The 15,443-nt window shown below is 53.0% G+C and overlaps 2 non-coding genes and 2 pseudogenes across 2 annotated transcripts; all 4 read left to right on the top strand.

The window, feature by feature from the left end:
• The first annotated feature begins 5,723 nt into the window (after positions 1-5,723).
• On the top strand, positions 5,724-5,898 carry LOC142719178 (U2 spliceosomal RNA; annotated as a pseudogene).
• Positions 5,899-7,188: 1,290 nt separating this feature from the next.
• LOC142719169 (U2 spliceosomal RNA) lies at positions 7,189-7,379 on the top strand. The gene has a single exon (XR_012872624.1). It is a non-coding gene; the product is annotated as a U2 spliceosomal RNA (small nuclear RNA).
• A 1,294-nt stretch (positions 7,380-8,673) lies between these two features.
• On the top strand, positions 8,674-8,864 carry LOC142719168 (U2 spliceosomal RNA). The gene has a single exon (XR_012872623.1). It is a non-coding gene; the product is annotated as a U2 spliceosomal RNA (small nuclear RNA).
• Positions 8,865-10,150: 1,286 nt separating this feature from the next.
• LOC142719201 (U2 spliceosomal RNA) lies at positions 10,151-10,252 on the top strand (annotated as a pseudogene).
• Positions 10,253-15,443: the final 5,191 nt, after the last annotated feature.

The following is a 15,443-nucleotide window of genomic DNA, read 5'->3' as shown; positions in this document are numbered from 1 at the left end:
TCATGTATTATGCTGTTGATTTTATCTTGTGGTTTCAATTTTAAAAAAAAGTCTGTAAAATATATTATTTTTGCCAATAAAAAACTTTGTTGAAACCTTATCTGTTCTTATCAGTCCTTGTAAGGATAGATAGCTCGGAGAACCACTGGGGGCTATAAACACTAGCTTAGCGATCCAAGAGCGTTCCAGACGAAGCCGGCGACGAACTGCGGAGAAGAACCAGCGAAGACGACGATCCAGAAGGGAGAAGCCGCCATCGGGGAAGAAGCTCCGGGAGATCGCTGCCGGGAAGAAGAAGGAGAACTGCGACAGAGACCTTCGGAGAAGAGCCGCTGCTGAAGGGGATCTTTGAAGAAGCTCGGCCGCAGAAGAAGCTCGACGAGGAACCGCTGCGGAAGAAATTTCGTGGAAGAACCTCGGCCAGCAAGGAGAAGATTTGCATAGCTCCGCCCCCTTCGGGAAAGAGCTATCGAAGATCCTCCCCAAGCGACAGGAACAGCTGGAAGAAGCCATGGCCTCAACCAGCAACCCTGCCACCCAGAAGAAGAAGGCTGATGGACCAGGTGAGCCGGCCCAGGCCAGGACATCTCCTCCTGAAGCCTCCTCAAGCCAACAGGCCACCAGGAAGCCGAACCAGGCTGCTCCAACCCTGGAGCCCTGGATGAAGCAGACGGTGGCCCTGAAGCTGAAGGAGGTGGACGGGAGAGTGCCGGACATGACGGAAGAAGTGTTCTGCCAGAAGATGCTCCTGGACCAGGGCTTCGCTAAGCCGGAGACCATCAGCATCCAGGCCTTCATGACCGGGATGTTCTTCGTGACCTTCGCTTCGATCAACATCTGCAGAAGGTACTGGGAGATGGTGAAAGCGGCGAGGCCTGAATCCCCTTTCTCTCGCTTTGTGGGCAACTGCCCTGTCCAAAGAGAGGAAAGGCGGGTGACGGTCTCAATGCGGAACCCACACACCCCCGGCAAAGACATCACCACGCTCCTGAAGCGGTTCTGCACAGTGGTGAGGGAACCCACCCACATCCTGAACGGACTCGGCTTCTGGACTGGCAAGTGGTCGGTAATCGTCCGACTGAACAAGGATTCCAGCGCGGAAGACGGCCTCCAACACCTGCCCCAGTCATTCTCGCTGGGCAACTCCTACGGCCTCATCTACTACCCGGACATGCCGCAGATCTGCAGGAGATGCAGCAAGAAGGGTCATTCGGTGAAGGACTGCAAGGAGGACGCCTGCAAGAACTGCCGGGTAACAGGACACGAGACCAAAGACTGCCCGAAACGGACAATGTGCAACCTCTGCGGACAAGCAGCCCACTCCTACAAGGACTGCCCGAAGAGGGATCGATCCTGGGCAACTGTAGCGGCGAAAGCTCCGGCCAGAGGGAACCCCGCCCCAGCCAGAGCTCCAGCGGCGCAGAAGACCGGGAATAAGAAGGATGGTAAGAAGACGACAGTCCCTCCCCCCCGTCTCCCGGCCCTCCCTCGCCCTACCCTTCCCACCCTCCCTCGCCCGGCCCTCCCCACCCCCCCGTCCCCAACCCCTGTCACCCCCACTGAGGCTCTCACCTTCTCCTACCCACCCATCTCAGTGGTCCTGTCACCTGCACCTCTCCCAACCCAGCCTCCCTTCTCCCCAGCTCCAGCAGCACTAACATCTTCCCCTCCAGCTGCTGGAGTCCTCTCCCTGGAGGATTTTCCCCCTCTTGTCTCCTCAGGTGCCATCCAGAGGAAGAGAAAGGTGAGGGACAGCCCAGCTGCTGAGTCCTCAAAGCGACAAGTCGTGGAAATCTGCGAAGATTCCCTTGCGCAGCAGGAGGAAATGGAGCAGATGGTGGAGGAACTCGTGTCTGAACCTGAGGTCATCGACTTCACAACAGACATCCAGGTGGCTACAATCCTGGAACAATTTTTGTCAGAGGGCCTGCTGGATCTTTCGGACCCGCCAGGAGAGGAGGATCCGCCCGACCGGACTGGTAACTAAGGTGTATCGTTTGCACTAACCTTCTTTATTCTCCCCCATGGCTGCTAAACTTAACATCTTTAGCCTCAATGTGAGGAGTGTTAGAGATAGGACTAGATGTCAGATGGTGCTAACTTTTCTTTCCAAGCAGTCGAGTGATGTATTTATGCTGCAGGAATGTACTCTCCCCTCTTCCAGGTCATACCATCATCTGGCCAGGCAGTGGACCCATGGCCCGTCCTACTGGTCTGGTGGGGGCGACTGTAAGTCTGCAGGGGTTGCCATCCTGATTAGGGGAAGCGTATTTACTGTTGACTCTGTCCAGGAGCTCGCCTGCGGCCGCTTGTTGGTCGTAGACGGTTCCTGGGCAGGAGAGCCGATTAGGCTCATCAACGTGTACGCTCCCCCTATGAAGGCTGAGCGCCTGGAACTATTCCAGACCCTGCGGACCCAGCTCGCCACCACTAGGGCAGTGGTGATGGCCGGGGACTTCAACTGCCCCATCGAAGAGGATGGACGAAGTTCCGGCACTTCAATCAAACTGGATGTCAGTTCCAAACTGCTTATCGAGATGGTAACCGAAGCATCCTTGCAGGACGTTGTGGGCTCCATGGGGATTGGCTCTGTGAACTATTCATGGAGCCGACCCGATGGCTCACTTCGTTCTCGGATTGACTTTGTGTTCACCTCCCGGGCAGTCAAGCAGCATGGGCACTCCATGGTCCCCTGCTTCTTCTCTGACCACAGGGCCATTCTCTTCCAGGGTGCCATCGGCCACGGTTTTCCTCCCGGCCCTGGCTCCTGGAAGCTGAATTGTGCCCTGCTGGAAAAAGAGGAGGTACTGGCGGAACTTAGAGACGCCTATATTGTTTGGAGGAATGATAAAGTTTTCTTTGACAAAACCTGTGACTGGTGGGAATATGTTAAAGTTGAATTTCGTTGTTTCTTTCAGGCAAAAAGTCGTCAACAGGCGTGTGAGAGGAAGAGAGACTTCAGAGAGATGCAGCGTCAGCTGCGATCCCTGCAAGACCTCCTTCAATGCGGCTGGGACGTCAGGAAGGAGCTGGAGGAAGCCAAAAAGGGCCTGAAAAGGCACTTTGAGGAGGAATCCAAGCGAATTGTCTTTCGTTCCAAGGTGGAGAACCTGGAGAAGGGTGAGAAATGTAACTCGTTCTTTTTCAGGAAACTCCATGCCGGCCACACGCCCCTGAAGGAACTTCGAGATGAGACCGGAAACATGCATTCTGGGAAGAAGGAGGTGATGGGAGTCGTCACAGACTACTACCGAAGCCTCTACTCCCGGAAAACCACTGACCCCGAAGCCGCCGATAAATTCCTGTCAGGTATCACTAATCATCTTGATCCTGCAGGTACGGAGGCTATGGATGTACCCCTGACGGTGGAGGAACTGCTCTCTGCCGCTAAATCCTTCAGACCCGGCAGGACCCCGGGCAGTGATGGTCTCCCAGCAGAGCTCTATGTAGCGCTGGGGGACTTGATCAGTCCGGACCTGCTGGAGCTCTATGAGGAGATGGTGGTGGAGGGTAGAATGCCACCGTCCTTGAGAGAAGGCATGATCACGATCTTGTATAAGCGGAAGGGGGAGAGATGTGACCTGAAAAACTGGCGTCCCATCTCTCTCCTGAACGTGGACTACAAGATCCTCGCCAAAGTATTGGCCAACAGACTGAAGGTTGTCATCGGACAGATCATCGGATCGGACCAAACCTGCGGCATTCCTGGCCGTAGGGTGGCCGACAGTCTTGCCCTGGTGAGGGACACGGTGCATTACATGCAAAGCCGCCGTACACACGCGGCCCTGGTCAGTCTGGATCAGGAGAAGGCTTTTGACCGGGTCTCTCACGAATTCATGGGTAAGGCTCTGCGTAGGCTGCGGCTTGGCAGGTTGTTCTGTTTGTATGTTAACCTGATGTATTGCGACATTTACAGCTCGGTGCTGGTGAACGGCTGGAAGACTGACCCCTTTCCTGTATCGTCGGGGGTTAGACAAGGCTGTCCTCTTTCACCTCTCCTTTTTGTTTGTGTTATAGAGCTCTTCGCAGAGGCTATCCGGCAGAATGGAGAGATCAGAGGGATCACCGCACCAGGTCCAGGACACTTCGAGGTCAAATGCTCGCTGTACATGGACGACGTGACCGTCTTCTGCGCTGACCAGAGTTCGGTGACTGCACTCGTCCAGACCTGTGAGGAGTTCGGACGCGCTTCAGGGGCAAAAGTCAACTGCGGGAAGTCGGAAGCCATGCTCTTCGGAAAGTGGTACCTGCCTTCTCCTGCCTCCTTCCCGTTTACTATCAAGCCGGACTTCATCAAAATTCTGGGAGTCTGGTTCGGTAAGGAAGGTGCAGCCCTAAAGTCGTGGGAAGAACGCTTGGCCAAAGTCAACCAAAGGATCGGACTGTGGAGCCTCAGACAACTCACTATTGAGGGCAAAGCAATGGTCCTGCGTAACGAAGTCTTGCCTGTGCTACAATACACTGCACAGGCATGGCCCCCTCTTGCCACCGTCTCGAGGGCCATTACCAGGACTGTGTTTCGCTTCATCTGGGGCTCGAAAATGGACAGAGTAAAGCGGACTGTTATGTACAAGGAGCCCCGCAAAGGTGGGAAGGGTATACCCGACATTCCCACTCTGCTGCGGATCGCTTTTGTATGTGACTGTGTTCGTAGGACTCTGAGGACAGCAAACGGCTCTGCGGGCAAGGCCATGTCCCGCTACTTCCTCCTTCCCCTCTGGCGAGGTTTTGGCTGGGACAAGTGGGACAGCTCCTTCCCTTACAACTGGCACGCTCCCTGGTTCTACGGAGATGTCGTCCGGTTCGTGAGGGAGCATCAACTGGAGGGTCTTAAGCCCGACTTGTGGAAACCTAAGACGATCCACAAGCACATCAGAGCAAAGGACTCACTGGAGTCTGTTCCAGGGCTTCATGCCGACACGTTGGAGACTGTTTGGACTAACGTGTCATCTGGCAGGTTGACCAACGGGCACAAGGACATTTCATGGATGGCCATCCAGGGAGGACTGCCTCTTAGGTCATTCATGCATGCCCGCAACCTGTGCAAGACCCGGTACTGCCCCAGGTGCCCCTTCACGGAGGAAACATCTTTGCACATTTTCTGGCAGTGCCCCTTTGCACAGGGTCTGTTGAAAGCCTTGGAACATGAACTCAAGGACTCAGTACCCAGGAACAGACTGTCGTACCGCTCGGTACTTTATGGACTATTTCCTGGGAATACCACGGATGGAGCAATCCAGGAAGCCTGGCGCCTTATGAACTGCTTTAAGGACGCTATATGGTTTGCCAGGAACCGTCTGATTTTGCGGAGAGAGAGTGTGTCCGTCCAGGACTGCCGCAGGCTGATCCACAGCCTGCTCAGAGACTATTCCACCTGGGACAGCCCGGACGTCGATGAGGAAGAGGACTGATACTCCCCTTCCCCCCACTCTCCCTTCTTGTGTGTTGTCTTTCAATAAAGCTTCGGGCCTGTGATTTCCCCCTTCCCTATCCCCTCCTACCCACTCCCCTATCCCATCACTTGTCTGTAATGCTTTGTTGTTTGGCTTTAGTGAATGCAAGAATGTTAGTGTAGCATGTGGTGTAATGTATAGCATAGGCTAGCCTGTACTGTGTATTATACTGTCATGTTATGTTTGACGACTGTTATTATTTATTATTTGCTGCTTCATGGCTTGCGCTGCGTCGCAGTAATGTTTGTATGATGACGATTGATTGTCAATAAAGCATTTTTCAATCAAAAAATCTGTTCTTATCAGTTTAATATCTGATACGTCCCCTATCTGGGGACCATATATTAAATGGATTTTTAGAACAGGGAGATGGAAATAGAGCTTGCTCTGTCCACTCCACGCATTGACCTGGTATTGCAGTATTTCCAGGACCGGTGCACCCTTCCCTTATGTGTTGACTAAAATCAGATTCCAAAAGTGTTTTTTCTCTTTGCCATTGTTTCTGTCTTTCTGAAGGGATCTCCCCTTTTAATCCCATTATTTCAACACCTGTTGGACAATGCATTTGTACAGTCATGTGTGATAATGAGCTCATTTATTAAATGCAATTAATGAATACATTGCCACCTCTTGTTGTGTGTGTGTGTGTGTGTGTGTGTGTGTCTTCTGTGTTTCTGTGTTTCCGGCATTTCACATTGGAACAGCTCATTCACCTTCCTTGTCTTCTCTCCGCCCTCCCTCCCTCCCTCCTAGGTAAGTTAAAGAGCTGCACCTGAGCCAGCCACTGATTGATGCAGCACCACAGTCAAATAGTGGAGTGGAGTGGAGTAGGGGAACAGCAAACAGCCATTAAAGCAGCCAGCCGCCTACCCGCCACAATGGACCTACCTGTGTACACTAGGTGGATGTGATGGAATGTACTGTCGTCCCTACATTTCAAGAAGAAGTAAGAATTGCAGTTGCAACAAACCCTTGCTTGCCTACAAAGAGAGCAGCAATTTGGATTTGTTACTATGTTACCTGGAAGAATAACAAACTGTGCAAGGATGGAGGTTGTAGGAGCAAAGAGAAGTTGTCTGTAAAGTTGGTGGATGCCTATTTTCCATTTTGCAGTCCCTTGTCTCCCTCTTGTGGCCTCCTGGAGGCAAATAAATGTGCAAAAAAAAGACAGCCTGGCGGCCGGCTGTTGCAGTGTTGCCCTCTCAGGCAACACTGAGTGACTGACTGAGCCTCACAGTCTTATATAAAGTTCAGACGGAACTTTGCACGTGTCATAGTGGAGCCCTCAGGATTCCAGAGCCAGCTTTCTGACATCATAATGGGGCCTGCCTCAGAGATAAAAGCCTGGGCCCAGGCAGTGTTGTTCAGTGCTGCTCAGCAGGCAGCACAGGACTGGATTAAAGCTGATACAAGGTGTGAAGGAACAAGGGGTGGCTGTGGGCATGCACTTGCTGCCGCTGCCAGTGTTTATCTGCATGGCAGGAGGGCATTTGGGCGTTGCCAGGAAGGCGTTTTTATGTAGATTCCTCCTCTTTCAGCACTGCATTGTGGTGCAAGCAAAAGAAGCAAATCCTGTCTGGCTTCCTCTCCGGCCTTTATTCACCTCCCGCTTAGTAGCTGTAAATGTGTGTGAGCCTGCAGGGCCCCATGGAATTGCCTAGGAGTAGGCTGAATCGCTGCAAGGGGTGAACAGCAGTATGGGACAGGCTCGGGCAAGGCAAGGGCCGCTCGGGTTATCGCTTCTCGGCCTTTTGGCTAAGATCAAGTGTAGTATCTGTTCTTATCAGTTTAATATCTGATACGTCCCCTATCTGGGGACCATATATTAAATGGATTTTTAGAACAGGGAGATGGAAATAGAGCTTGCTCTGTCCACTCCACGCATTGACCTGGTATTGCAGTATTTCCAGGACCGGTGCACCCTTCCCTTATGTGTTGACTAAAATCAGATTCCAAAAGTGTTTTTTCTCTTTGCCATTGTTTCTGTCTTTCTGAAGGGATCTCCCCTTTTAATCCCATTATTTCAACACCTGTTGGACAATGCATTTGTACAGTCATGTGTGATAATGAGCTCATTTATTAAATGCAATTAATGAATACATTGCCACCTCTTGTTGTGTGTGTGTGTGTGTGTGTGTGTGTGTCTTCTGTGTTTCTGTGTTTCCGGCATTTCACATTGGAACAGCTCATTCACCTTCCTTGTCTTCTCTCCGCCCTCCCTCCCTCCCTCCCTCCTAGGTAAGTTAAAGAGCTGCACCTGAGCCAGCCACTGATTGATGCAGCACCACAGTCAAATAGTGGAGTGGAGTGGAGTAGGGGAACAGCAAACAGCCATTAAAGCAGCCAGCCGCCTACCCGCCACAATGGACCTACCTGTGTACACTAGGTGGATGTGATGGAATGTACTGTCGTCCCTACATTTCAAGAAGAAGTAAGAATTGCAGTTGCAACAAACCCTTGCTTGCCTACAAAGAGAGCAGCAATTTGGATTTGTTACTATGTTACCTGGAAGAATAACAAACTGTGCAAGGATGGAGGTTGTAGGAGCAAAGAGAAGTTGTCTGTAAAGTTGGTGGATGCCTATTTTCCATTTTGCAGTCCCTTGTCTCCCTCTTGTGGCCTCCTGGAGGCAAATAAATGTGCAAAAAAAAGACAGCCTGGCGGCCGGCTGTTGCAGTGTTGCCCTCTCAGGCAACACTGAGTGACTGACTGAGCCTCACAGTCTTATATAAAGTTCAGACGGAACTTTGCACGTGTCATAGTGGAGCCCTCAGGATTCCAGAGCCAGCTTTCTGACATCATAATGGGGCCTGCCTCAGAGATAAAAGCCTGGGCCCAGGCAGTGTTGTTCAGTGCTGCTCAGCAGGCAGCACAGGACTGGATTAAAGCTGATACAAGGTGTGAAGGAACAAGGGGTGGCTGTGGGCATGCACTTGCTGCCGCTGCCAGTGTTTATCTGCATGGCAGGAGGGCATTTGGGCGTTGCCAGGAAGGCGTTTTTATGTAGATTCCTCCTCTTTCAGCACTGCATTGTGGTGCAAGCAAAAGAAGCAAATCCTGTCTGGCTTCCTCTCCGGCCTTTATTCACCTCCCGCTTAGTAGCTGTAAATGTGTGTGAGCCTGCAGGGCCCCATGGAATTGCCTAGGAGTAGGCTGAATCGCTGCAAGGGGTGAACAGCAGTATGGGACAGGCTCGGGCAAGGCAAGGGCCGCTCGGGTTATCGCTTCTCGGCCTTTTGGCTAAGATCAAGTGTAGTATCTGTTCTTATCAGTTTAATATCTGATACGTCCCCTATCTGGGGACCATATATTAAATGGATTTTTAGAACAGGGAGATGGAAATAGAGCTTGCTCTGTCCACTCCACGCATTGACCTGGTATTGCAGTATTTCCAGGACCGGTGCACCCTTCCCTTATGTGTTGACTAAAATCAGATTCCAAAAGTGTTTTTTCTCTTTGCCATTGTTTCTGTCTTTCTGAAGGGATCTCCCCTTTTAATCCCATTATTTCAACACCTGTTGGACAATGCATTTGTACAGTCATGTGTGATAATGAGCTCATTTATTAAATGCAATTAATGAATACATTGCCACCTCTTGTTGTGTGTGTGTGTGTGTGTGTCTTCTGTGTTTCTGTGTTTCCGGCATTTCACATTGGAACAGCTCATTCACCTTCCTTGTCTTCTCTCCGCCCTCCCTCCCTCCCTCCCTCCTAGGTAAGTTAAAGAGCTGCACCTGAGCCAGCCACTGATTGATGCAGCACCACAGTCAAATAGTGGAGTGGAGTGGAGTAGGGGAACAGCAAACAGCCATTAAAGCAGCCAGCCGCCTACCCGCCACAATGGACCTACCTGTGTACACTAGGTGGATGTGATGGAATGTACTGTCGTCCCTACATTTCAAGAAGAAGTAAGAATTGCAGTTGCAACAAACCCTTGCTTGCCTACAAAGAGAGCAGCAATTTGGATTTGTTACTATGTTACCTGGAAGAATAACAAACTGTGCAAGGATGGAGGTTGTAGGAGCAAAGAGAAGTTGTCTGTAAAGTTGGTGGATGCCTATTTTCCATTTTGCAGTCCCTTGTCTCCCTCTTGTGGCCTCCTGGAGGCAAATAAATGTGCAAAAAAAAGACAGCCTGGCGGCCGGCTGTTGCAGTGTTGCCCTCTCAGGCAACACTGAGTGACTGACTGAGCCTCACAGTCTTATATAAAGTTCAGACGGAACTTTGCACGTGTCATAGTGGAGCCCTCAGGATTCCAGAGCCAGCTTTCTGACATCATAATGGGGCCTGCCTCAGAGATAAAAGCCTGGGCCCAGGCAGTGTTGTTCAGTGCTGCTCAGCAGGCAGCACAGGACTGGATTAAAGCTGATACAAGGTGTGAAGGAACAAGGGGTGGCTGTGGGCATGCACTTGCTGCCGCTGCCAGTGTTTATCTGCATGGCAGGAGGGCATTTGGGCGTTGCCAGGAAGGCGTTTTTATGTAGATTCCTCCTCTTTCAGCACTGCATTGTGGTGCAAGCAAAAGAAGCAAATCCTGTCTGGCTTCCTCTCCGGCCTTTATTCACCTCCCGCTTAGTAGCTGTAAATGTGTGTGAGCCTGCAGGGCCCCATGGAATTGCCTAGGAGTAGGCTGAATCGCTGCAAGGGGTGAACAGCAGTATGGGACAGGCTCGGGCAAGGCAAGGGCCGCTCGGGTTATCGCTTCTCGGCCTTTTGGCTAAGATCAAGTGTAGTATCTGTTCTTATCAGTCCTTGTAAGGATAGATAGCTCGGAGAACCACTGGGGGCTATAAACACTAGCTTAGCGATCCAAGAGCGTTCCAGACGAAGCCGGCGACGAACTGCGGAGAAGAACCAGCGAAGACGACGATCCAGAAGGGAGAAGCCGCCATCGGGGAAGAAGCTCCGGGAGATCGCTGCCGGGAAGAAGAAGGAGAACTGCGACAGAGACCTTCGGAGAAGAGCCGCTGCTGAAGGGGATCTTTGAAGAAGCTCGGCCGCAGAAGAAGCTCGACGAGGAACCGCTGCGGAAGAAATTTCGTGGAAGAACCTCGGCCAGCAAGGAGAAGATTTGCATAGCTCCGCCCCCTTCGGGAAAGAGCTATCGAAGATCCTCCCCAAGCGACAGGAACAGCTGGAAGAAGCCATGGCCTCAACCAGCAACCCTGCCACCCAGAAGAAGAAGGCTGATGGACCAGGTGAGCCGACCCAGGCCAGGACATCTCCTCCTGAAGCCTCCTCAAGCCAACAGGCCACCAGGAAGCCGAACCAGGCTGCTCCAACCCTGGAGCCCTGGATGAAGCAGACTGTGGCCCTGAAGCTGAAGGAGGTGGACGGGAGAGTGCCGGACATGACGGAAGAAGTGTTCTGCCAGAAGATGCTCCTGGACCAGGGCTTCGCTAAGCCGGAGACCATCAGCATCCAGGCCTTCATGACCGGGATGTTCTTCGTGACCTTCGCTTCGATCAACATCTGCAGAAGGTACTGGGAGATGGTGAAAGCGGCGAGGCCTGAATCCCCTTTCTCTCGCTTTGTGGGCAACTGCCCTGTCCAAAGAGAGGAAAGGCGGGTGACGGTCTCAATGCGGAACCCACACACCCCCGGCAAAGACATCACCACGCTCCTGAAGCGGTTCTGCACAGTGGTGAGGGAACCCACCCACATCCTGAACGGACTCGGCTTCTGGACTGGCAAGTGGTCGGTAATCGTCCGACTGAACAAGGATTCGAGCGCGGAAGACGGCCTCCAGCACCTGCCCCAGTCATTCTCGCTGGGCAACTCCTACGGCCTCATCTACTACCCGGACATGCCGCAGATCTGCAGGAGATGCAGCAAGAAGGGTCATTCGGTGAAGGACTGCAAGGAGGACGCCTGCAAGAACTGCCGGGTAACAGGACACGAGACCAAAGACTGCCCGAAACGGACAATGTGCAACCTCTGCGGACAAGCAGCCCACTCCTACAAGGACTGCCCGAAGAGGGATCGATCCTGGGCAACTGTAGCGGCGAAAGCTCCGGCCAGAGGGAACCCCGCCCCAGCCAGAGCTCCAGCGGCGCAGAAGACCGGGAATAAGAAGGATGGTAAGAAGACGACAGTCCCTCCCCCCCGTCTCCCGGCCCTCCCTCGCCCTACCCTTCCCACCCTCCCTCTCCCGGCCCTCCCCACCCCCCCGTCCCCAACCCCTGTCACCCCCACTGAGGCTCTAACCTTCTCCTACCCACCCATCTCAGTGGTCCTGTCACCTGCACCTCTCCCAACCCAGCCTCCCTTCTCCCCAGCTCCAGCAGCACTAACATCTTCCCCTCCAGCTGCTGGAGTCCTCTCCCTGGAGGATTTTCCCCCTCTTGTCTCCTCAGGTGCCATCCAGAGGAAGAGAAAGGTGAGGGACAGCCCAGCTGCTGAGTCCTCAAAGCGACAAGTCGTAGAAATCTGCGAAGATTCCCTTGCGCAGCAGGAGGAAATGGAGCAGATGGTGGAGGAACTCGTGTCTGAACCTGAGGTCATCGACTTCACAACAGACATCCAGGTGGCTACAATCCTGGAACAATTTTTGTCAGAGGGCCTGCTGGATCTTTCGGACCCGCCAGGAGAGGAGGATCCGCCCGACCGGACTGGTAACTAAGGTGTATCGTTTGCACTAACCTTCTTTATTCTCCCCCATGGCTGCTAAACTTAACATCTTTAGCCTCAATGTGAGGAGTGTTAGAGATAGGACTAGATGTCAGATGGTGCTAACTTTTCTTTCCAAGCAGTCGAGTGATGTATTTATGCTGCAGGAATGTACTCTCCCCTCTTCCAGGTCATACCATCATCTGGCCAGGCAGTGGACCCATGGCCCGTCCTACTGGTCTGGTGGGGGCGACTGTAAGTCTGCAGGGGTTGCCATCCTGATTAGGGGAAGCGTATTTACTGTTGACTCTGTCCAGGAGCTCGCCTGCGGCCGCTTGTTGGTCGTAGACGGTTCCTGGGCAGGAGAGCCGATTAGGCTCATCAACGTGTACGCTCCCCCTATGAAGGCTGAGCGCCTGGAACTATTCCAGACCCTGCGGACCCAGCTCGCCACCACTAGGGCAGTGGTGATGGCCGGGGACTTCAACTGCCCCATCGAAGAGGATGGACGAAGTTCCGGCACTTCAAACAAACTGGATGTCAGTTCCAAACTGCTTATCGAGATGGTAGCCGAAGCATCCTTGCAGGACGTTGTGGGCTCCATGGGGATCGGCTCTGTGAACTATTCATGGAGCCGACCCGATGGCTCACTTCGTTCTCGGATTGACTTTGTGTTCACCTCCCGGGCAGTCAAGCAGCATGGGCACTCCATGGTCCCCTGCTTCTTCTCTGACCACAGGGCCATTCTCTTCCAGGGTGCCATCGGCCACGGTTTTCCTCCCGGCCCTGGCTCCTGGAAGCTGAATTGTGCCCTGCTGGAAAGAGAGGAGGTACTGGCGGAACTTAGAGACGCCTATATTGTTTGGAGGAATGATAAAGTTTTCTTTGACAAAACCTGTGACTGGTGGGAATATGTTAAAGTTGAATTTCGTTGTTTCTTTCAGGCAAAAAGTCGCCAACAGGCGTGTGAGAGGAAGAGAGACTTCAGAGAGATGCAGCGTCAGCTGCGATCCCTGCAAGACCTCCTTCAATGCGGCTGGGACGTCAGGAAGGAGCTGGAGGAAGCCAAAAAGGGCCTGAAAAGGCACTTTGAGGAGGAATCCAAGCGAATTGTCTTTCGTTCCAAGGTGGAGAACCTGGAGAAGGGTGAGAAATGTAACTCGTTCTTTTTCAGGAAACTCCATGCCGGCCACACGCCCCTGAAGGAACTCCGAGATGAGACCGGAAACATGCATTCTGGGAAGAAGGAGGTGATGGGAGTCGTCACAGACTACTACCGAAGCCTCTACTCCCGGAAAACCACTGACCCCGAAGCCGCCGATAAATTCCTGTCAGGTATCACTAATCATCTTGATCCTGCAGGTACGGAGGCTATGGATGTACCCCTGACGGTGGAGGAACTGCTCTCTGCCGCTAAATCCTTCAGACCCGGCAGGACCCCGGGCAGTGATGGTCTCCCAGCAGAGCTCTATGTAGCGCTGGGGGACTTGATCTGTCCGGACCTGCTGGAGCTCTATGAGGAGATGGTGGTGGAGGGTAGAATGCCACCGTCCTTGAGAGAAGGCATGATCACGATCTTGTATAAGCGGAAGGGGGAGAGATGTGACCTGAAAAACTGGCGTCCCATCTCTCTCCTGAACGTGGACTACAAGATCCTCGCCAAAGTATTGACCAACAGACTGAAGGTTGTCATCGGACAGATCATCGGATCGGACCAAACCTGCGGCATTCCTGGCCGTAGGGTGGCCAACAGTCTTGCCCTGGTGAGGGACACGGTGCATTACATGCAAAGCCGCCGTACACACGCGGCCCTGGTCAGTCTGGATCAGGAGAAGGCTTTTGACCGGGTCTCTCACGAATTCATGGGTAAGGCTCTGCGTAGGCTGCGGCTTGGCAGGTTGTTCTGTTTGTATGTTAACCTGATGTATTGCGACATTTACAGCTCGGTGCTGGTGAACGGCTGGAAGACTGACCCCTTTCCTGTATCGTCGGGGGTTAGACAAGGCTGTCCTCTTTCACCTCTCCTTTTTGTTTGTGTTATAGAGCTCTTCGCAGAGGCTATCCGGCAGAATGGAGAGATCAGAGGGATCACCGCACCAGGTCCAGGACACTTCGAGGTCAAATGCTCGCTGTACATGGACGACGTGACCGTCTTCTGCACTGACCAGAGTTCGGTGACTGCACTCGTCCAGACCTGCGAGGAGTTCGGACGCGCTTCAGGGGCAAAAGTCAACTGCGGGAAGTCGGAAGCCATGCTCTTCGGAAAGTGGTACCTGCCTTCTCCTGCCTCCTTCCCGTTTACTATCAAGCCGGACTTCATCAAAATTCTGGGAGTCTGGTTCGGTAAGGAAGGTGCAGCCCTAAAGTCGTGGGAAGAACGCTTGGCCAAAGTCAACCAAAGGATCGGACTGTGGAGCCTCAGACAACTCACTATTGAGGGCAAAGCAATGGTCCTGCGTAACGAAGTCTTGCCTGTGCTACAATACACTGCACAGGCATGGCCCCCTCTTGCCACCGTCTCGAGGGCCATTACCAGGACTGTGTTTCGCTTCATCTGGGGCTCGAAAATGGACAGAGTAAAGCGGACTGTTATGTACAAGGAGCCCCGCAAAGGTGGGAAGGGTATACCCGACATTCCCACTCTGCTGCGGATCGCTTTTGTATGTGACTGTGTTCGTAGGACTCTGAGGACAGCAAACGGCTCTGCGGGCAAGGCCATGTCCCGCTACTTCCTCCTTCCCCTCTGGCGAGGTTTTGGCTGGGACAAGTGGGACAGCTCCTTCCCTTACAACTGGCACGCTCCCTGGTTCTACGGAGATGTCGTCCGGTTTGTGAGGGAGCATCAACTGGAGGGTCTTAAGCCCGACTTGTGGAAACCTAAGACGATCCACAAGCACATCAGAGCAAGGGACTCACTGGAGTCTGTTCCAGGGCTTCATGCCGACACGTTGGAGACTGTTTGGACTAACGTGTCATCTGGCAGGTTGACCAACGGGCACAAGGACATTTCATGGATGGCCATCCAGGGAGGACTGCCTCTTAGGTCATTCATGCATGCCCGCAACCTGTGCAAGACCCGGTACTGCCCCAGGTGCCCCTTCACGGAGGAAACATCTTTGCACATTTTCTGGCAGTGCCCCTTTGCACAGGGTCTGTTGAAAGCCTTGGAACATGAACTCAAGGACTCAGTACCCAGGAACAGACTGTCGTACCGCTCGGTACTTTATGGACTATTTCCTGGGAATACCACGGATGGAGCAATCCAGGAAGCCTGGCGCCTTATGAACTGCTTTAAGGACGCTATATGGTTTGCCAGGAACCGTCTGATTTTGCGGAGAGAGAGTGTGTCCGTCCAGGACTGCCGCAGGCTGATCCACAGCC

The sequence above is a fragment of the Rhinoderma darwinii genome, unplaced genomic scaffold (genome assembly GCF_050947455.1).
Source record: "Rhinoderma darwinii isolate aRhiDar2 unplaced genomic scaffold, aRhiDar2.hap1 Scaffold_471, whole genome shotgun sequence".
NCBI lineage: Eukaryota > Metazoa > Chordata > Amphibia > Anura > Rhinodermatidae > Rhinoderma > Rhinoderma darwinii.
The sequence above is the reverse complement of the archived record's forward strand: the minus strand, read 5'-3'. Positions and strand labels throughout refer to the sequence as shown.